We start from the raw sequence: 22,361 nt of genomic DNA on the forward strand, positions 1-22,361 counted from the left end.
TCCCTGCTTGGCCTCATACACACTATCTATGATTAAGGGCCGGTAAGGCCAGAAACATGTCAGACTGTGCGTCCTGTATGCATTTCCGTGGACTTTTATGGACTTATGTGATGACTTTTTATCAAGATTATCAATAAATGAAAAAATTTTTACCAGCAAGTGCCGACTCCTACAAGTTCCTTCATTATCGTTTACTCTGGATCCAAAGGTCCATTGGTCGTGCACTATCCAGGTAAGCCGGTTACCACTATCTGTTTACACATATTGTGGCAACTATTCAAGGCCTACAGAAAGTGTAACCCTGCTTTCCCAGGTGCCTGGATGTAAATATTGCCTGTTTAGGCAGAAGGGAATTTTTGCTGACAGTCTAAGTAAATGGGACATACGTGATAGATTTCAAGTCTTGTGGAGCTACATTTTACTGACACAGAAGAAGAAAGAGATTTAGGCTGTTGATATGTAAATCTTACAGACTGGACAAAATTATATCAAACTCTAAACTATGAGAGGTGTAAATACATGGTATCTTCTTCATAGTGTAAGATAAGATGTCCCATTCACCTATAGATGATGACATACCTGTCATTAAGTAAAATTACCATTAGATGGCAGTGTGGTCCACACAGTGTTTGAAGTTGTGAGTCCAGAGTTGTCAGTACAGCAGTAACAGCATGATGAGGCCCACAGTTTCTCATCTAGCATCTGTTTACAGGATGAATTACTTATCTAAAACTATGTCATCTAAGTAAGTAGAATATTAAGTGAAAAAATGACAGAAGAATGGTTGTAAACAAAAGCATGGCAATCTATAAATCATATAATTAGTAACAACTGCATTCCACAAAATTACATACATACATTGTATTCCTTTGGGTTGCAGTTGTTATGCCATACTACATTATGGGTACTGGTTTTAGTAGGTACTATATGGACACTATATGGGATCACAATATGGTTACAGTGCAGCTTTATGTGGTCAAAATTGCATTCCATTGCACACCACATCAGGTCATTCTTCCAATATCTTGTACAGTACACATCATAAATATAAGAATCGATTGACATCTCAATAAGTCTTTCCAAATTTATGTCATGCCCTTCTTCAGCCCTAGAACCAAAAACAGTCTGTTCTCTAGATCAGTGGGGTCAGTGGCGTAGCTACCATAGAGGCAGGGTAGACAGTTGCTATGGGGCCCGTGACGGAGGTTTGGCCCAGGGGAGAAGGTAAGAGCTGTGTGTCCTTCTGCTTAGCCCCTTATGTACTGCAGTATGTAAGTGATCAATGTTTATTTACATGCTGCAACACAAAAAAAAGGGTTAAGAAGCAGAAGACTTCGCAATCAAGTAGGAAAGGAAAATGTGCAGAGGTCAGGGGTTATTAGTGCACCAGCAGTAAAGCAGATATATATGTGCAGTGCTTTGTGTTGTGCTATGGGCCCTGTGAATCCTAGCTACGCATCTGAGTGGGGTCCCAGAGTTTAACCCCCCCTACCACCACCACCCACATCAAAGGTATAAAACAAAATGATCAGCATAGATTTGCTGCATGGATCTCTCCTTTCCCATCTGATTCTCTTTGTATCAGAGCCACACTTTAGGATTCTTCTGGGAAAAGGATTAGAGGGTGAAAGCCAAATTCTCTGCTCCATTTACAAACTGCAGGAAGTGCTGAGGAAGCAATGTGTGTACATGTCAGGTAGATGACTGCGCATTGTTCTAATACACAATCAGCGGAGAGTTGGTTTTTGCCATAGACTATGAGCAAATGATTAAATATGTATTTAGGTCACAGGGAGGTCATGACCTTCAGTGCATTGCCTTACTAACAGGACTAGACATTATAGGGAAAGCTTTCTTTGGTTTTGTAAGACTTGCAGGCTATCATGGAGACATGTCAGAAATTATTATGAGAGGGTTCCTTAAGCTTGGAAAACCAGTGACCATTAGTACAAAGGGGAACCAGAGTCCTTCTGGTTGGAGACTTATGGGTTTGAGGATTTCTGAAGATACCAGTCTAATACAGGGGTGCAATATACATGCATTTTATAGCCATATTAAAGGGGTTCATCAGCTTATAAAAAATATTAAAAAGAACACAAACATTAGCAGTTGATGCCACCATAGCTGAGAGTATTTTGCACAGTTCTGTGTAGCACCTTTGTTTTGATACTGCCGGGGCTTTCTGTGAGCAGGATTACCATGTAAAGAACTGCAGTTCCTGTGATTTATCTACCCCTCACAGGCACTTTTACACAGGCCAATTATCGGTAATGAGTGTTCCTAGGATTGCGCACTTGCTTGGTAATCGGTCTGTGTAAAAGGACCTTTAGTAAGTGTAGGGACCGTTCCCCCCCTTGGGGGCTGACGCTTAGGGCTTATCATCCAAAAAGGTAGGGACAGTGGTTATGGTGAGCACAGGGCTGCACTGTTTCCTATCCTTTTTAATTGTTCCCTGTCTTTACACACACACAACACTGTTCTGCTACAGACACATCGCTCTGCTACTCCTACTCACTGTGCATTGCATTATCTGCTGTCCAGCATGCAAAGCAGAGAGGGATGAGAGCAGCCAGCAGTGGAGACAATAGGTATACTACAGGGATGTTACTGCTTGTGAGCAGTGGCGGTCTTTGGCACCAAGCACCCCAAGCGATCGCTTGGGGCCCCCAACATCCATGGGGGCCCCCACGCCCCACTCTTGTGCTCAAGACGGCTGGACAGTGCCGCGGCCGCTGCTGCCATCTGAACTGTAACTATGAGCACTCATAATCAGCGCTCTTTGTTACATGCAGCAGCACTGACAGGGCGGGAGCCATTGGCTCCCTTCCTGTCAGTCACTCTTGTGGCTGCAGAAAGTGTTTTCCCTGTGGTCACAAGTGGCAGCTTTGTTCTTATGGTGCCGGCGCTCCAGTGACATCACTGGAGCACCGGCGCCAGGACAAGGGGAGTGCGGCCTCTTGTGATCGCAGGGAAAACCCTTCCTGCGGCCACAAGAGTGAAGAGAAGAGGAGACGCCCGAACCCAGGTAAATATAAATGTTTGTTTTATTGTGTTATATACTATATGGGAGGGGGAGCACACAGGGGTCTGTTTAACTGGGGGAGCGCACATCGGGGATCTATATAAATGGGGGGAGCACACAGGGGGGCTATATAACAGGTGGAGCACACAGGGGGGGCTATATATAACTGGGGGAGCACACAAGGGGGCTATAGACTACTGGGGCTTCACAGAGGGGTCTATATACTACTGGGGGCAGCACACAGGGGCTCTATATACTACTTGGGGCAGCAGAATGAGGTCTATATAAAACTTGGAGAGCACACAGGAGGTCTATATCCAAGTGGGGGAGCACACGGGGGGCTATATACTACTGGGGGAGCACAATGGGGGTCTATATACTACTGGTGGAGCACACAGGGGTCTATATACTACTGGGGGAACATACAGGGGGTCTATATACTACTGGTGGGGCACACAGGTGGTCTATATACTGCTGGGGGCAGCACACAGGGGGTCTATATATAACTGGGGGAGCACACAGGGGTCTGTATACTACTGGGGCAGCACACAAGGGGTCTATATAATACTGGTGGGGCACACAGGGGGTCTATATACTACTGGGGGAACCACACAGAGGGTTTATATACAACTGGAGGAGCACACAGGGGTCTATATCCAAGTGGGGGAGCACACAGGAGGTCTATATCCAAGTGGGGAAGCACATAGGGGGGCTAAATACCCCTGAGGGAGCACACAGGGGGGCTATATACTACTGGGGGAGCACACAGGGGGTATATACAACTGGGGGCAGCACACAGTGGGTATATACGACTTGGGGCAGCACACAGGGGGTCTATATACAACTGGGGCAGCACACAGGAGGTCTATATACTTCTGGGGGAGCACACGGGGGGGGCTATATATAACTGGGGGAACACACAGGGGTCTATATACTACTGGGGGAAGCACACAATGGGTATATACTACTGGGGGGCAGGACACAAGGGGTATATACTATTGGGGGCAGCACACGAGGAGTATATATTACTGGTGGTAGTGCACAAGGGGTATATACTACTGGGGGCAGCACACAGCGGTCTATTGTTGTGAAGCACATGTTGAGGGGGGGGGGGGGGGGGGGGGGGGCAGACATAACTTCGCTTGGGGCCCCAGAAATGCCAAGACCGCCCCTGCTTGTGAGGCTGGCTTACAAAGGCATTCTAGCCATGGACTGTATATAACTGATATTCTTGCTGCCTGTAAAGCATTTGTTCACAATTTTTAATGACTGCAAGCTAAGGCCTTTAAAGGGGTACTCCAGCGAAAAGCTTTTTCTTTCAGATCAACTGATTTCTGAAAGTTATATAGGTTTGTAATTTACTTCTATTTAAAAATTTCAAGTCTTACAGTACTTATCATCTACTGTATGTCCTGCAGGAAGTGGTGTTTTCTTTACAGTCTGACACAGTTCTCTCTGCTGCCACCTCTGTCCATGTCAGGAACTGTGCAGAGCAGTAGCAAATCCCTATAGAAAACCTCTCCTGCTCTGGACAGTTCATGACATGGACAGAGGTGTCAGCAGAGAGCACTGTGTCAAACTTGAAAGAACACACCACTTCCTGCAAGACATACAGCAGCTGATACGTACTGAAAAACTTGAGAAATTACTAATCGTTGTAACTTAAACTAGTTGATTTATAAGAAAAAGATTTTCAACAGAGTATCCCTTTAAGTTACAGTCTGTATTCTATTCCCCAGCTGCATGTAAAGTTTTGCTGCATGTTCTTGGAAACAGACAGCAAGATAAACCCCTCTAACAACTAAGCTGTAGTAAAAAAGTTTTTGTACCCCCAGATTACTATACACCGCCTGGGGTAAAGAACACATCTCTTAAACTTTACAGGGTTGTGTTAAAGGGGTATTCTCAGCTCAGTAAGTTATGTATAGGGCATAACAAGCAGATGGGTGAGGGGTCCGACTACCTGGACCCCTGCTAATTTGTTTAGTCCCCAAGGAAGTATAAGTAATCACAGTCTACACACTCTGCTCCACCAAAAGATGCAAAGTGCAGGCCCCTGAGGCATAGCTCTCTGTCACTGGCTTGACTAGGCCCAGCCTGGGGTCCAATATGAGATATAGTGATATGAAATAGATGGACGAGATACAAAAGCCTGCCGTGCTAGTGAAAACATTCTCAATGAACTCCTCTTGCCAAATAGATTTAGCATTGTGTTGCTGAAGACACGCTAACTCCATTGTCAGCTCCTACCATCTCTACACAAGTGACCGTGGAACAAAGGATTCCTTATTCTGCAATTTTGGCTGACAACTTCCTGAACAATAAAATGGCCCAGAGCGTGACTATGTGGCTGGGTTTCGGATATTTGCTGTTCCCTTGTGTATGATTATGTTTACATGTGGAATTAATTGCATTTTGTATTGTAATACACTTCATTCAGTGTACCGGTATTCCTTGTAAGAAGATAAAGGGTTACTTCACACATACATCATACTTGGTATGTATAGATGCTATTGATGCTATTGAAATGGTCACTTATTAGGAAACACTGCCACCTACTGACTTCATAGCCCCATCAGTATTGCATATTGCACAGAACTTTTAGCAAAGGGAGGAGCTGTAATAATATGAAGCAACTCTGTACCAACAATCTACCCCCCCCCCCCATACCCCTTGTACCGTCGGATAGCTGCTTTTAATACAAGACCTGCCCTGGGTCAGTTAACTTGCAGCCCTATGTCAAATTGGCGTGGCCTAGAGTGTCTATGCCCTAGGCTTGCACTGCCTCTCCGACCTTCCATCCTGCTCTTCTCATCATTAGAAACGCCCCAGGCAGGATTTCTCCTATTTACCACTTGTCTAAACACAGCACAGGTGCCTTAACTATCCAGCTCATGTGCAATGTTCAGACAGGTTATGATTAGGAGAAATTCTGCCTGGGTCATTCCTAATGATGAAGAGGGTGGGGAGGAGGGACAGAAAGACGGTGCAGGACTAGGGCACAGATGGACTGTGATGGATTCTCGACTATCAAGCAAAATGTATTAAACCAAAGATAACAAAATAAAGATACAACGCATTGTAATCAGGTGTCAAATGGTCCCAATTTTATTTAAAATCACATGATGTTGAAAGAAACGGCAGATCCCCAACTCACGAAGAGTCACCCTCCAGCACTCAGGTGAGGAAAAAAACCCTGTGGAGGAAACCTCAAGGAAGCCATGGCTGGAGAGTTGCCCCCTTTGGATTTAGAGGGTAATACCAATATAATATTGTTATTATGAATACAATACACTAGTACATTTTATCTGACTGACAGACAACATAAAAAATGTACTATAATCTATACTATATATTACACCGGATGTGAGAGGGATTGACACTTGGTTATAGGGGAAGTCTAACCAGGCACCCCTACCCCCATTTTCCCCTGCTAGAACCTCCAAATTACATCAAGGATAGGAGAGAGTAAAGCAGTCAAGCTCAAGATCCTCTGGCGCATCCAAGATGGCACTGATCAAGGCAGTGTGTCTTTTATGGAGCCTTCTTTAAGACATAAGGGATTGTCCTTACAGTGCACGGTTGCCATGGTGCCCACGGTGATACAGAAGTGTAATAACCCTTTAATGACTGGAGATGGGCTTTACTAGAGATTATTTAACACACTTGTGTCCAAGTAGGTTGTGGTTTGGGCGCTGAAACACTAAATAATCAGAGCTGAGAGATAACACAGGTAGCTGTAGATATAATGGAGACTGGTCCTGTAACCAGCACAGACCTCACATCTTTTTAGATGACCAAAGACGGACACATATGGTCGCTATACTACACTGACACAACCTGCACACTTCCTACACCAGCTCTGTAACTGTCAGTGACTGCACTGCATACAGCATCTGTGGTTGTCATAGTGATGCTGCCACAACTGGATGTTGCCACTTTGCAGGACCTTGTGTAGTTAGTGCTGCCCTTACATAAGATGGTGGTCAGATAGATAGATACTGTGGATCATGGGTGTCACACAGAAATACATAGTGGGCCAAAATTAAAAAATTGGACAAAGTCACGGGCAAACCTTGATATTTAGTGAAGTGTGTATGGGGAATTTTTGACACTGTCAGGGAAGCATCTACATCACTGCCACATGTACTGCCCCTGATGCACGGACCGGACTGTCCACAGAACGTGCCTCCATGTTCTATCTATAGTTCACCTTAGGTGCTGGACTTTTATAACACCTCCTACTCACCTGCTCATGTGCAAGCTCCCTATCCATAGTGCCCCAAATTTAAAATAAATGCCCCATTCTGTAGCCCATGTGGTATTAGCTGGTATAAGTACCCCTTTAAGCTGCCCTATAAAGTAGTCACCCTCACCCATAATAATGCCCCATAGAGTAGTCAGCCTCTCTCAATTATGCCCTATATAGTGGTCAGCCCCCCTCAACAGTTACCTATATAATAGTTAGCCCCTTCAATAGTGTCCCATATAGTAGTCGCTCCCCCCTCAATAGTGCCCCATATAGTAGTCAGTACCCCAGTGGTGCCCAATATAGTAATTAGTCCCCTCCATAGTGCCCCATATAATAGTCAGCCCCCGCAACATTACCCCTTCAATAGTGCCCCATACAGTTGACAATTATCCCAGCAGCTTCTCTGCCTGCAAGACACATCCGGCACAGACAGTGTGTGTGGTGATGTCATCATGCTGCTTGTGCTGGCACATGGCTCAGCCTTCTCTTACAACTCACTTCAAGGCCGCAAGCAGCGTTAGACTTCATCACATATGCTGCCTGCACAGGGAGGCAGAGGCGGACCTATCTCTTGTGCAGCCTGTTCAGCTGCACAGGGGCCTGGGCCAAAAGAGGGGCCCACCAGGCTCAGACTCTAAAGTGTCAGCTTAGCATGGCACATGACTGTGCATTATTGAGTCCTTATACTATACCAACCCCTACAAATAAAGACGACACCATGTGGATTTTAATGGGCCACAGCAGCCGAATTTTTATTACAAACAAGACATCAAAAAATGCATAACCATAAATAACTGTATACCATTCCCAATAATAATCTACGGCGGGGTGGTCCTCGAAGCCCCAAAATTGCCATAGGCGGTCACCACCAAGTACACCCACCCACAGGTTGGACCTCCAGCCGGTAAACACCTGCTCGGAGGCATAACATTAACACCTGCGGGCCCAAAAATCCCTTTTTACCCCATCCGGGGTTACAATCCACAAGCCACCAGAGATTCCCTGTGACCGCCAACCCGCACTCTAAGTGCTTAATTAGGGAACCCACCGTTGGTTCCATACCAGAACTCCCTCCACTCCGAATTATCTCCAACTGACTCCGAGGACCCCCCCACGCCAGCTGCTGCGACAAGACTCCACCCCGCTGCCCCGATTAAAAAACCACAGGCCCAAACGCCCCCTACTCCATACACCACACCTGACAACCGGGCGGGTGGGTGGGGGTTGTCAGCTCTTCTAGGTACTGACTAAAAGTGAGTAATCACACCCCCTTTTTACTACTTTTATATATCAATCCTCCCCCCTTATCAACCCCCCCCCTTTTTCTCTCCCCACCTTTTCTTGACCAATGCCTGGGGTTTACCCCCTCTAACCCCCCACCCCCTATCCCCTTGTTGCCATCACGACCCCACATACCCTACCACCCCCTCATAAGTCCTCCCCCCCACCTCATCCATGACCCCTCACCACTGTCCCAATAAGCCACAGTCATGCTGGCCTCCCCTGAGCCTTCAGCTTCTGTACGGCCATTACTTGACTGTGCATTATTGAGTCCTTATACTATACCAACCCATACAAATAAAGACGACACCATGTGGATTTTAATCGGCCACAGCAGCCGAATTTTTATTACAAACAAGACATCAAAAAATGCATAACCATAAATAACTGTATACCATTCCCAATAATAATCTACGGCGGGGTGGTCCTCGAAGCCCCAAAATTGCCATAGGCGGTCACCACCAAGTACACCCACCCACAGGTTGGACCTCCAGCCGGTAAACACCTGCTCGGAGGCATAACATTAACACCTGCGGGCCCAAAAATCCCTTTTTACCCCATCTGGGGTTACAATCCACAAGCCACCAGAGATTCCCTGTGACCGCCAACCCGCACTCTAAGTGCTTAATTAGGGAACCCACCGTTGGTTCCATACCAGAACTCCCTCCACTCCGAATTATCTCCAACCGACTCCGAGGACCCCCCCACGCCACAGAGCAAACGCGGAAAACCTACGCGTTTGCGTCCCCCCACACATTGACCGCCACCTCAAGGCCATCTTGCAACGCTAGACACCACATATCTATTCCCACTGCATTCAGGTGCACTCCATCCTTGCGCCAGTATGCTCCCTGGCCTTTTTCCAACTCCACATGCCGCACCGCAATTGCACCATTCCTCACCATAAACCGGGAAATCGCCCTGTTTACTTTAATGCGAGCCCTATTGATACGGGACACTGACCTGGCCCCATTCCATTTCTTCCTGGGAACTATGTCCGACCACACTGTCACCATTTTGGGGAATAGAGACCAGAGGCGCAACAAGTCAAATTTAATATCTCTGATCAGTTCTCTAAAAGGCCTGGCACCCAAATCGTTACCCCCTAAATGCAGAAGTAAAACATCCGGGGGGCGATCATACCTCACAAACTTGTGTACTTCCGGTAGCAACTGATGCCAAACCATCCCCCCCTTTCCGATCCACCGGACCAACGCCCGACGCCTGTCAAATCCAAGCTGGCGACCATTCGGCCGCACATCGGCCCTCACCGCTCCCCAGGCTACATAGGAGTGGCCGACAATCCACACCAAACAGGGCGAGCCATCTGAAAAACACAAGGAACAATAACCAACACCGTACACAAGAAAACAAGGCCCCGCTCCCTAACACCATGTCCGCACAACGCCCCGACTCCACACCCTATCCTGGATTAACCGTCCAACCGCACATAAGACCGGAAACGCACTGACTCCCAGCGGCCAATTCTACGGATGACCTCCTCTCCCAGCCCCAGACGCGCGGCTTCAGTAGCGGCCCCTATACGAAAGGAATGCCCACCGAACACCCCCGGCTCAAGGCCCAGGCCCAGTACACATTTCTTAAAGACAGCCACGAATTGATACCGGGACAAAAAAGACCCATCCCCATGTACCAACAACGGCCCTCCCAACGCTACACCAGGCCGCCAGTACGCACGGAGACAAGAAACCGGGCACATGACCACTCCGGGAACCTCAAACAAAACAACCATTCTCCCTCTCCCTTGCTGATCCGCCTTGGACCTCCGCAGCCGAAACTCAACCCTGTCCTGATACAAATTCACGTCCTCGGCCAACAATCCCCCCCCCACACACTTGGAAGAAGCACACACCAGCTCACCTATCCGCATGGCACCAAAAAAGGCCAACGAAAAAGCCAATCGAAACAAAACTACCTCAGCGCGCTACCAACTTGTTAATTCTCGCTACAGACCACCCCCGCTCTGCACAGTGACCCACCAGCAATAAAAACAAAGACCCACCGTCCCCCACGTCCCCCACAGCGCGCTGCCAGCCAACCCATTCCTCCCAAGCCGCCCCATAAGCTACCCAGGTACCTTCCACCAGAGACCGCTGAACTAGGAGCTGCGCCGATTGAAGGGCAGATCCCACAACTCCGCTGGACACTGCTCTCCTATCTTCTCTGCCGTTGGCGCCAGCTCCCGAAATCGCTGCCACTGCGAACGAGAAATGGCGTCAGCAATACAATTCTGGACCCCCGGAACATGCACCGCCACCACCCAGATGTTTTCAGACAGACACAGCAGCACCAGGTGCTGCAGCAAGCGCACTACCGGGGGGGACGAGGCCGACACCTGATTGATCGCAGACACCACCCCCAAATTGTCACAGTGAAACAGCAACTTCTTGTTCCTGAACCTTTTCCCCCACAATGCCAGCGCCACCACTATGGGAAACAACTCAATGCATACCAGATTCCGAACTAACCCCGCCTCTTTCCAAGCTTCCGGCCACAACTCCCCACACCAACGCCCCTGACAATAGACGCCGAAACCCCCACTGCCCGCCGCGTCCGTAAACAATTCAAAATCCGCCACATCCCGCCCCGGCTCCACAAACAATGACCTGCCATTGTATCGGTCGAGAAACTCCTCCCACACAGCCAGATCATCCTTTAGATCCGCCGACAACCGGATAAAATGATGCTGCGCTCGAACCCCAGCCGTTGCCATTGCCAACCTCCGACTGAACACCCTGCCCATGGGCATAATACGGCAGGCGAAGTTGAGCTTCCCCAACAACGACTGCAGGTCACGTAAGGTGACCTTCCGAGACCGTCTAACCGACTTCACAGTCGCCCTCAGATCCTCTAGCTTGCCCACCGGCAACCGGCATTCCAATCTAACTGTGTCCAGTACAATTCCCAAAAAACATAGTTCCGTGCACGGCCCCTCAGTCTTCTCTCCCGCCAACGGCACCCCAAAACGCCCCATAACCTGGCGCACAGTGTGTAGCAAAATCGAACAGCCGTTTGAAGCAGCGGGCCCGATGCAAAGAAAGTCATCCAAATAATGAATGACTGCCTTTGACCCAGCCGTGTCCCTGATTACCCATTCCAGAAACGTGCTAAACGCTTCAAAGTATGAGCAAGACAGGGAACACCCCATTGGCAAACATCTGTCAACAAAATAACCCCCGTCCCAAAAACAACCCAACAATGGCTGGCTCTCCGGATGAACCGGCAGTAGTCTAAACGCCGCCTCCACATCTGTCTTAGCCAAAAGAGCACCTGCCCCAAACCGTTGAACCCACTCAACCGCCGCATCAAACGATGTATATCTCACCGAGCAAAGCTCAGGGTCAATCCCATCGTTGACCGACGCCCCCTTTGGAAAAGACAAATGGTGGATGAGCCGGAATTTATTCGGCTCTTTTTTCGGTACCACCCCTAGCGGGGATACCCGCAAATCAGGCACCGGCGGACTAGGGAACGGGCCGGCCATCCTGCCCAACGAAACCTCTTTGCTCCTCCTTCTTCAGGTGGGCCCCCAAGGGCCCCTCGAAGCACACGTATACTTCGGACTTAGCCGCGTCATCCAACCTGACCACCTCCCCTTCCCCCACTGGCGTAACAACCCCCGACTCACTGGTACCAACAACTGTACCCCCACTCACCACTGCGGTACCCCCAGCGACCCCCCCCTGTGTGCCAGACACTACCGGCCCGCCCCCCCCCGGGACCCAGGCTGCCGCCGGTGACGGATTCCGCACCCCTAGGGAAGCCTCTAGCCCTTTTACCAAACCCTGTAACCCCACTAGCAATGCCCCCAGTGACCCCTGCTGATTACCGGCTCCCCCACCCTCCGGTGGCCCAAGCCACCCCCCGCTGGCCACCCCCGGGGATGTATGTAGCTCACCTGGCCGCCTGGGTGCTGTGTCCCCAGCAGCCGATGGTCCTGAATCCAGCCGGTCTTCTCCCATCTCACGTCGGGCCTCCTCGACAGGGCGGGCCGGAAGTCCTCCACTCTCTCGTTCACTTCCGGGATCAGCGGCGTAGACAACGTCATGACGTCCACTTCCGGCGGACCCGGAAGTGACGCGTCCACCAAGGAAAGCCGGGCCGAGGCCGGCTCCAACTGTCGCTCCTGCGACCTCCGATCCGCCACCTCACGTTGCCGGGTCCGGCCACCGCGGCCCGCGACCGTTCCAGGTCCCGCCACCACCGCCGATCGTAGTGTTGCAGGGGAGGGGGACTCCTCCCCTGGGTGTAGGCCACGCCTGACAACGGGATTCCTCCCGGGCCGCGACCGGCGCACGGATGAAGTTCCGGCTGCGGCCGGGCCCGGAGGGTCCCTAGAGGGGCTCCCTATACGGCGCCTGGCCCTGGGGGTCTCTTCAGGACTTAGGCGCGCAGGAGGCCTGGTCCTCCTCGGCCGGCGACGGGATGAAGACGCCTCAGCAGCAGGCGACTCCGACCCCCCAAGCAGGCTTTGAAGCTGAGCCTGCAGCCATTCTGGATCTCTCCCTTCGGCTGCCCTCTTGAGACGATCCCATAACTCTTCCACAGCCTCCATTATGCAGCAGCAAGATAACAGTTGTCAGCTCTTCTAGGTACTGACTAAAAGTGAGTAATCACACCCCCTTTTTACTACTTTTATATATCAATCCTCCCCCCTTATCAACCCCCCCCCTTTTTCTCTCCCCACCTTTTCTTGACCAATGCCTGGGGTTTACCCCCTCTAACCCCCCACCCCCTATCCCCTTGTTGCCATCACGACCCCACATACCCTACCACCCCCTCATAAGTCCTCCCCCCCACCTCATCCATGACCCCTCACCACTGTCCCAATAAGCCACAGTCATGCTGGCCTCCCCTGAGCCTTCAGCTTCTGTACGGCCATTACTTGTCTGTAGTGGGCCCCCCAGGCGGCATCAGCACCCAGAAAGTGTGGGCCCCATGCTTCTGTGGGGCCCCTTTAGTGACTGGTTCTGGTTCTCCTCTCTCCTGCACGCTGCTGCTGACACCCCCTCCTGTACTCCACTGTCTGGCATACCTTTTATGAGGAGGAGAGGAGAGAGAGCATGTGATGACAGACCCCCCTTCCTGTACTCCACTGTCCGGCATACCTTGTGTGAGGAGGAGAGGAGAGAGAGCATGTGATGACAGACCCCCCCCCTCCCCCTTCCTGTATTCCACTGTCCGGCATACCATGTGTGAGGAGGAGAGGAGAGGGATCCTGCAGGGTTATGGCTGCCAGGGACAGGACTGTGAAAAGAAGCAACAGTGGCAGCTCTGACAGTGAGTAATAATTGTCAGTGTGTCTGTCAGGCTGCTGAAAGTAGTAAGATAGAGGGTGGACTATGTAAGGGAAAGCACAGAGCCCATACCCCCCTCTCTGGTGCTGTAAGTTTTATTGTAAGTTTATGCCTTTTAGCCAATATCCGTGCCCCCCTCTCCCTGCAGCATGGTTGCTTTTCTCTTTCATCTCCCCCCTAAGCAGCCACATACAGTACGTTTATCCCACCTGTGCAGCCACATACAGTGCATTTATCCTACCTGTGCAGCCATATACAGGACATGTACCCCACCTGTGCTCCAACAGTGATTAAAGGGGAACTCCGGATAAGAAAAACTTGTTTTATATTAAAAATACATTAAATGTTATATAGATGTGTCTATACAATGTATTACCATATCTGTGCGGTTCTGCCACACTGGTAGCTGATAGAAATCCAGGAAGTGAAAAAAATGGCCCCTATGCCAATCCACATTGTCTCCTGCTCCTGCTGCTATCCCCCCTTAGGAGACAAAAGATTCCATGCCTCTGTCTCACATTGTGTGTGTTTGCTGATGATGCAGACAGGGGGCAGGACGTGATGTCACAGAAGGCTTGGCTGGATAACTCAATCCCCAGAGTGATTTACCATCTCTGAAGGCCAGAAGCAGGTGCAGCACTAATTTTACTGATTCTGATGGGTGGGGGCTGTGATGATCACATGAGGGAAAGCATTGCATTCTGGGAAATGCTAAACCAGGAAAGACAGAAACACAATACAGAGCAAAAACCCCCCAAACAAATGAATTTCTGGTAGTTTCAAAACCGGGATAGACAGGTAAGTAATGCGTTATGCTTCTGCAGAAGTTTCTTTTTTTTAACCTCTACCTGGAGTTCCCCTTTAGAGCCTATTTGTTGTATCCCCTATTAGTGCTTTTCTGCAATCACTTCCATACTCTGAGCTATATAGTCTCATCCCCCACACAGCAGCCAGTGTATAATGCACCTAGGACCCTCCAAGTACAACAGCTGCAAACACTTCAACTCCCAGTATATACCGCAGTCTGCATCCCTCAGGATATGCTGGGACATGAAGTACAAATCAGTAGACAACTCAAGGGGTTGTCCTTTTGGAAACTACAACTCCCAGCATTCTCTGAGAGCTTCATAAGTGTAGGGCATTCTGAGAGTTGTAGTTATTGTTATTCAGGCAGCTGTGGTCACAAATACATCAGTGCAGGATGGGACTAGGTCAGCATGTTGCTTCTGACGGGTTCTTTATTTTAGTGCCCCCCATGATCAGTTCCATTAGTTAGGCACAGGTACCCCAGTCCCACACTGGTGCCTGCACAGACTACAGTACAGTCCTTTAGTGGGCCCTGGCATCTGTGCTGTAGGGTCCTCCCGAGAAACCAGGACACGTCTACCGGAAACCCGGGCATACATATGTGTGGGGACATGGAGAGAAAGGATGTTGGTATATAATTTGATCAAACCATATTGCCCCATGTACCACGTGCAGGTCCCCTGGTTCACATGGGTCCCTACACTAACTCAAGACTGTGTCAGTCAGCGACCGCTAATCCCGCAAAGCAAGCACAAACAGGGCCTGCATTTTTTCACCTACAAAGTCCTTATTTTTTGCTACACTAATTATACTTTGCAGTCACAGATTTAACATTTCCATAAAATATGGTGCGAAACCGAAAGTGTGCAGTGAAATGGAAAAAAAGAGCAATTTTTTTTTTCATTTCAGGGGATTTCATATTCACGCCATTTGTCCTATGGTAAATCTGACATGTTATTTATGTTCCTCAAATCAGTACGATTATAGGCAACTTATTTAACCTTTATTTTTTTTGACTATTTTTAAAAAATTAAAACCTTTTTAAAAAAAACTAAATGTTCTTTAAATTTTCTCTAGTACCATCCTTAGAACGCTTTTATTTTTATGGTCTATGGGGCTGTGTGAGGTGTAATGATCTTTACTTTCTATCGGTAGTCGGTACCTTCCTTGCGTATATGCATATAGGAAAATATGACCGCTCACAAACACAAAAGCAGATGCCTGATGCACTTTTAACAGTACTGGGCCTTGCTCAAGTAAGATTTTTAAACGGAAAAACAAGACTTTTTGAAATGTTGTTATTCCATTCCATTTCCATACACTGTTTACTACGAAAGCTTTTATGTAGATCAGGTAATTGTTGGAGAAATGCTCTTTTTGTTCAAAATTTTTCAATGCTTTCCAAGTGCTTAAAGCAACTCTGTACCCACAATCTGACCCCCCCAAACCACTTGTACCTTCGGATAGCTGTTTTTAATCCAAGATCTGTCCTGTGGTCCGTTCGGCAGGGGATGCAGTTATTGTCCTAAAAAAATACTTTTAAATTTGAAGCCAAACGGGAGTATCTGTGCCCTAACTTTGCACCACCCCTCGGTCCCTCCTCCCCACCCTCTTCATCATTAGGAATGCCACTGAAACATTTTCTCCATGCTGAACAATGCACAGGTCCTTAACGATCCAGCCCATGTGCCGGGCTGCCACAGGTGGGGAATAGGAGGCAATCTGCCTGGAGCATTCCTAATGATGAAGAGGGTGGGGAGGAGGGACAGAGAGGGTGTGCAAAGTTAGGGCACAGATACTCCCGTTTACTTCTCCCCACTCCCGGTCTTCTCTGCAGCTTTCCAGTCTCGGCAGCAGCAGCGTCTGAGCATCCTGTCAGAGGTAATGGCAAAGATGATGTCCATGCAGCCTTTGCTGCCCGATTATCAGCCTGTCTAATAGGTCCAGTAAAGTAAATCATTTACTAAAATGATCGGACTGTAGTCGGCCTGTGTAATAGGTCCCTTGCAGGTCAGATGCCCGTGTGCGGTGTTCCACCATGGATGTTTCTTGTACGACATCTGTCGCAAAAACCCTTTACTTTAAAGTCAGGTGTTGATGAAGGTATTTATGTGTTTCACCACCAGATGTCAGTGTTTTGTATGTGAACCTGTATATATTGCACAGCTGTAGTGAACAAAGGGTTACTGCTCTTTCTATGTTGTGTGTTTTGTTGACCAATGGAGATATTTCTTTCTCTTCTTCCTATCATTATTCTTTTTATCTTGCACAAATTCTTCTCCATCACTCACAGGGGCTCTTACACACCCTTGTAGGAAATAGTCCCTTGGTGGGAGGAAACGTAGAGTTAGTTCCTTTTAGATTCTCGTGGGAGGAAGACACACAGAGTAGGCATCCCTGCTGTAGTTAAGCCAGGGCCTGGCTCTGCTAGGACCCCTGTCCAGGACAGCCCAGCTGTGTTAATGGGTCGAGACACACGTGTATGGAGCAACTAGAGACACTCCACTTCTTCAGTCTATCTACTCTTTCAACCATGCAATGCTAGATACTACAGTACAAGTAGGACAAGTTGGGGAATAACCCAGCCCATGCCAAGAACGTCTTTTAAAAGTGCAGGGCAGTATCCTAGGCTATAAGAGGAACTGACCAAAGTTCCTCGTAGAGCAAAGTTACCGTAATGAAGGTCTACGTACGCTATCTTGCAGCAGGGGTGACACCAGATAATTTCGGACACTTAGCTTCACCCAGGTAACCAAGACTGAGGCTTGTGTCACCCTAGAAGGACAGGTACCCTGACACTGTAGGGCAAAATGTGGTCAGACAACAGTCTAAACACAGGCACAAGTATCTCTCAAGTATTCTTCTCTCTAATGTTCTGGCAGAGCACATAACTACCTTGGGTTGGGACTCCTTTGACAAACTCCTCTTCACTGCTCAACTCTAAGCTACACAAGTGCAGCTACATCTACCTCTATTATATCAGCACTTCCAAGTATCTCCCAGCACAGATCAAGTGAACACAAGTCTGTATCTGGATAAGTCATCTGCTGCCAAAGTGTTTTGTATTCCAAGAGACTGTTCAGTAAAGCCATTATATTTAGGGATGGTCCGAACCTGGTACGGACAGGGTTCGTACAAAGCCGAACCCTCGGTAATGATTCCCGCTGTCTGCCCGCTCCGTGCAGCGGGCGGATCCAGCGGGAGGAACGCCTGGAACACTGGGATACAGCCATAGCCATAGGCTGTATCCCAGTTTTCCATGTGGTTCTCCCGCTGTATCCGCCCGCTGCATGGAGCGGGCAGACAGCTGGAATCCGATGCCGATCGTTCGGGTTCAGCTGAACCCGAACCTCGGCGGGTTCGGACCATCCCTAATTATATTTATTCTACTGGGACCCAGACATAATTGCACCAGCACCTGTACACATTCCGCTATACACCTTGGGTCATTTTCCCCTTTCAGTGGGTGGCGGTAGTCCGGGTGTGTGATTTTCCACTCAGGACTATTGTGACAGGAGCCCAAGGGACCCATCACTGCCCGGCAGGTCATCGACCATTGCGGAGAAGTACAAACCGGCCATATATAAAAAAAAAGGTACCAGCACCACACCTATGTGCTGGACTAGCACCGGCGTCACGACAATACCATCATTGGCCAAAAACACCACACATGATCAAACAAGTTCCAAAGAATTGGTAAATTGCAGATAAGCAAGCAGGCAGGCCCGGGCTCCGTTAATAAACCAGCAGCAGGAGCCTATGAGAGATTGGCTAGCATTACTGCAGATTACATGCATGGCTGTCCAGATCACAAGCTCACAGGTTGAGCTGATTATGTCTAATTTAGGAAGACTACAGATTACAAGTAAAAATAGTAAGGAGATAGCGAAGAGGCCGCCGGTGACTAATGACAACTTAGAAGATGCTTCACTTCTTCATACATGAAAGAGGAGCAGATTGAGCCGACATATGTACGGAGCTGTGCCATTAATCATGATAATGCTCTTAGACAGCCTTGCTGCATGTTTGGATACGATACAGAAGAACCATTGTCAGGCACGTCAGATTACAATGACATTGTTTTGCTTCTGTGTTTTTTAAGACAGCCATTAACATGTTAGACAAACTCTATGCTGCGTCATGGCTGACTAATGTATTTCGCTTCAAAAAATGCTATTCTTGTTGTCAACCAAGATTTTGGGGAAGGGGGGATCTTAAGTTTACATGCAATTCCTCTATTAGGGTATGTTCACACTATGGAATCAGCGCAGAATTTCAAGCGACGTTTGCGCTAGAAGTTCCGCCTGTCCCATTCACTCCACCATGGCTTATGGTGGAGTACCGCATTTGAAAGATACTCACCCGTGGTGGCATAGCTACCATGGAGGCAGGCTAGGCAGCTGCTATGGGGCCTGTGTTAACTCAGTGGCAATGTGAACTCACCCAGCTGCTCCCCCCCAGACAGTGAGAGGGTCAGGTGTGGTGGGTGCTGAGGAGACACTACCTGCAGAGCATCGTGGTTGCGGCTCCGGTCCGCAGGGGGGGAACAGGCTGGAGGCAGAGGGTGGTGCAAGACATACTGTTGCTGGTCTAGGGGCTGGAGACGGAGGAAGGCGCCAGCAGCAGCAGGCCAGCTGAGGCACTGACAGCTCACCTCTGCCTGCAACCGAGAGCAATCGGTGCGGCATCAGCTGGCCTGCTGCAGCTGGTGCCTTCCTCCATCTCCAGCCCCTGGACCAGCAACAGTATGTCTCACAGTATGTTCCTCCCCTGCGGACTAGAGCCGCAACCACGATCCTCTGCTCCACCCACACATAGTCTGTCACAATCCCCCCCCCCCGGTGGTCATGTCAGTAGCACTGGGGGGGGGGGGCAGTGTACAGGATTCAATGGGCCCCATACAGTTTTTTGCTATGGGGCCCCATGATTCCTAGCTACGCCCCTGCTCACCAGTTTCCGCATTTTGCTATACATAGTTTTACAATGTGGTTTTTACAGGTAGAACATTTATTTCCCAAGTTTGGTCAGTAGAAGGACACACAATAGCCATATTAAAGCTGCAGCAATTCACATTATACAATGCAAAGGTATACATAGACACAACAAACAACTGCTTCTCATTTATATCTTCTCTTAAGAGATGTTCATGGGGTTTGAATAAGTTTCAGATTATCAGCAGAAATCCACAGCGTATCCGTCATTCTTCAGAGCAGTCTTAAAGAGAGGCACAAAGGCTTGATGGTTAAACACACAACAGGCAAACAAATCTTTAATAGGAGATCTGGTTACAAAACATGTTGTTAATGGCTGTTCTTTGTCTCCATAGAATGTATGACACATCACAGAGAGAGCGTGTTCTCCAGACCAGCACATTGTCTGCTCCATCTAAGTCTTCTGCCTCCTTGCAGAGTGACACTTTGAAATTTTCTAGTGATTGGGCAGCTACATGAGCATCTCCACAAGTTCAGTTGAACATTTTCCGTGACACCTCTTTAGCTACTTTTCTTTGCGGGTCATAACTTTAAAGGGGTTGTTCACTCCAATTTTTTTTCTTTCAAATAAAATGGTTCCAGAAAGTGCCAGGGAGTTGTAATTTACTTCTATTAATAAATCTTGAGTCTTCCACTACTTATCAGCTACCCTATGCCCTTCAGAAAGTGGTGTATTCTCTTCAGTCTGACACAGTGCTCTCTGTTGCCACCTGTCCATGTCAGGAATTGTCCAGAGCAGTAGCAAATCCCCATACAAAACCTCTCCTGCTCTCCAGACTGGAAAGAATACCACTTCCGGCAGGACATACAGCAGCTGATAAGTACTTGAGATTTTTTTTAGTAGAGGTAAATTACAAATCTCTGGCACTTTCTGGCACCAGTTGATTTAAAGCTAGCAAAATTTTGGTAAATAACCACTTTAATGCATTAGATCATATGCACGTCCCTCTGGAATCCACACATTATGCCAGTGTTCTAGGGATGATACCAAACCTAGACATATACAGTAAATGCTTTTTTTCACTGTCCGCTCAGTGGATGCTATGGTACAATGCTTATTTGCCACTGTCTACTGTGACATAAGCAAAGACTCGCAGGCCAATCAGATCTACCGTATAAGACACTTATAAGCAAAAAAAACAGTACAATACAGTATAAATATCTAATATATAATACAACATAACTTAAAGGCATATAGACATACAGTGCACCACAGTTAACACATGATTTATTTAAACCACGTTGTATATTGTGTGAAAAAGAGCAGAACAACAATGGTAGAATTGCAGAAATTTACTATCTTGACCTCTTCCTGCAGTTTAACAAGTATAATTCTTATTATTTTTAATTTTGAGTTTATTGCAGAAGTAATAGGATAACCATCTAACAACATATAGTAAAAGGTAAAAGTATTCTCAATGGTGTGTTTACACAGAGGGATTTATCTGACAGATTTTTGAAGCCAAAGCCAGGAACAGACTATAAACAGAGAACAGGTGATAAAGGAAAGACTGAGATTTCTGCTCTTTTCAAATCCATTCCTGGCTTTGGCTTCAAAAATCTGTCAGATAAATCTCTGTGTAAACACACGATTAGTCCCACATGGAAAAGGAGAACCTGCTTTATGATGTAATCAGGGCCGTATTAACAGCTGTTGCTGCCCTAGGCGCTAAACCTGAGGACGCCCCATCCTCACTCACCAATTAGCATCAGGATTTTCTAGTTTCTGAACATCATATTGATATCTGATCCGTTTTTAGGCCACATTTACTGTATGACACCACATGCAGCCAAATACCAATACCACTATACTGTGACTGGATAACACCACTATATAGAGACTGGTTAACACTGCCATACTGTGACTGATTAACACCGCCATACTGTGACTGGATAACACCATCATACCAGTCTTCCCCCCTAAAAAGACACTGGATTTACTGACAATTCGGAAAGGGAGGTAGGAGACTAAAAAAAACAAACAAAAAAAAAGTTGTTTTCTTTCCCCTGCTCCCTGGTGCTGCCCCCTGCAAGGTGCTGCCCTAGGCACCGATCCACGGGTGCCTAGTGGTAAATACGGCCCTGGATGTAAGAGGTAAATCAATTAAATATTCTCCAAAATGGTGGCAAAATATACAAATACGTCATGCTAAGAGTAAGCCTTTATGCTGCGTTTACACGAAACGATAATTGACCCGATCGTACGATTAACGATGTCGGAGTCACGTTTTTTTTTTTCATAACAATCAGCGTTTAGAAAATTCGTTTTGCGATCGCTTAAGCCTATCTCACACATTGGTTAAATTGGCGAACGACTGTTTACACGGAACGATCTGCGAATTTTTTACGAACAACCATTTGGGAACTTGTAAGATCAAAATGAACGATTTCTCGTTCGTCGTTTGATCGTTTGCTGCGTTTACACGTACGATTATCGTTCGAATTCGATCGATCGTTATCGCGCAGATTTGCACAATAATCGTTACGTGTAAACGCAGCATTATACGGAAATGGTAATGGGAAAAAAACATTAGGTAGGGAAAAAATTTTTTTTTTTAAATTTATGTTCTCCAAAAATTACTATAATCTCTCGAAAACTAAATGAAAAGTAACTCATCGTTTCAGGTAACTTTTTAGCATAAGCAGTTGGGGTGGGTTACATAAGGAGTAGCGCTATTTTTGGCCATTAT

Source organism: Dendropsophus ebraccatus, chromosome 7, assembly GCF_027789765.1.
Source record: "Dendropsophus ebraccatus isolate aDenEbr1 chromosome 7, aDenEbr1.pat, whole genome shotgun sequence".
In the NCBI taxonomy this organism is placed as follows: Eukaryota; Metazoa; Chordata; class Amphibia; order Anura; family Hylidae; genus Dendropsophus; species Dendropsophus ebraccatus.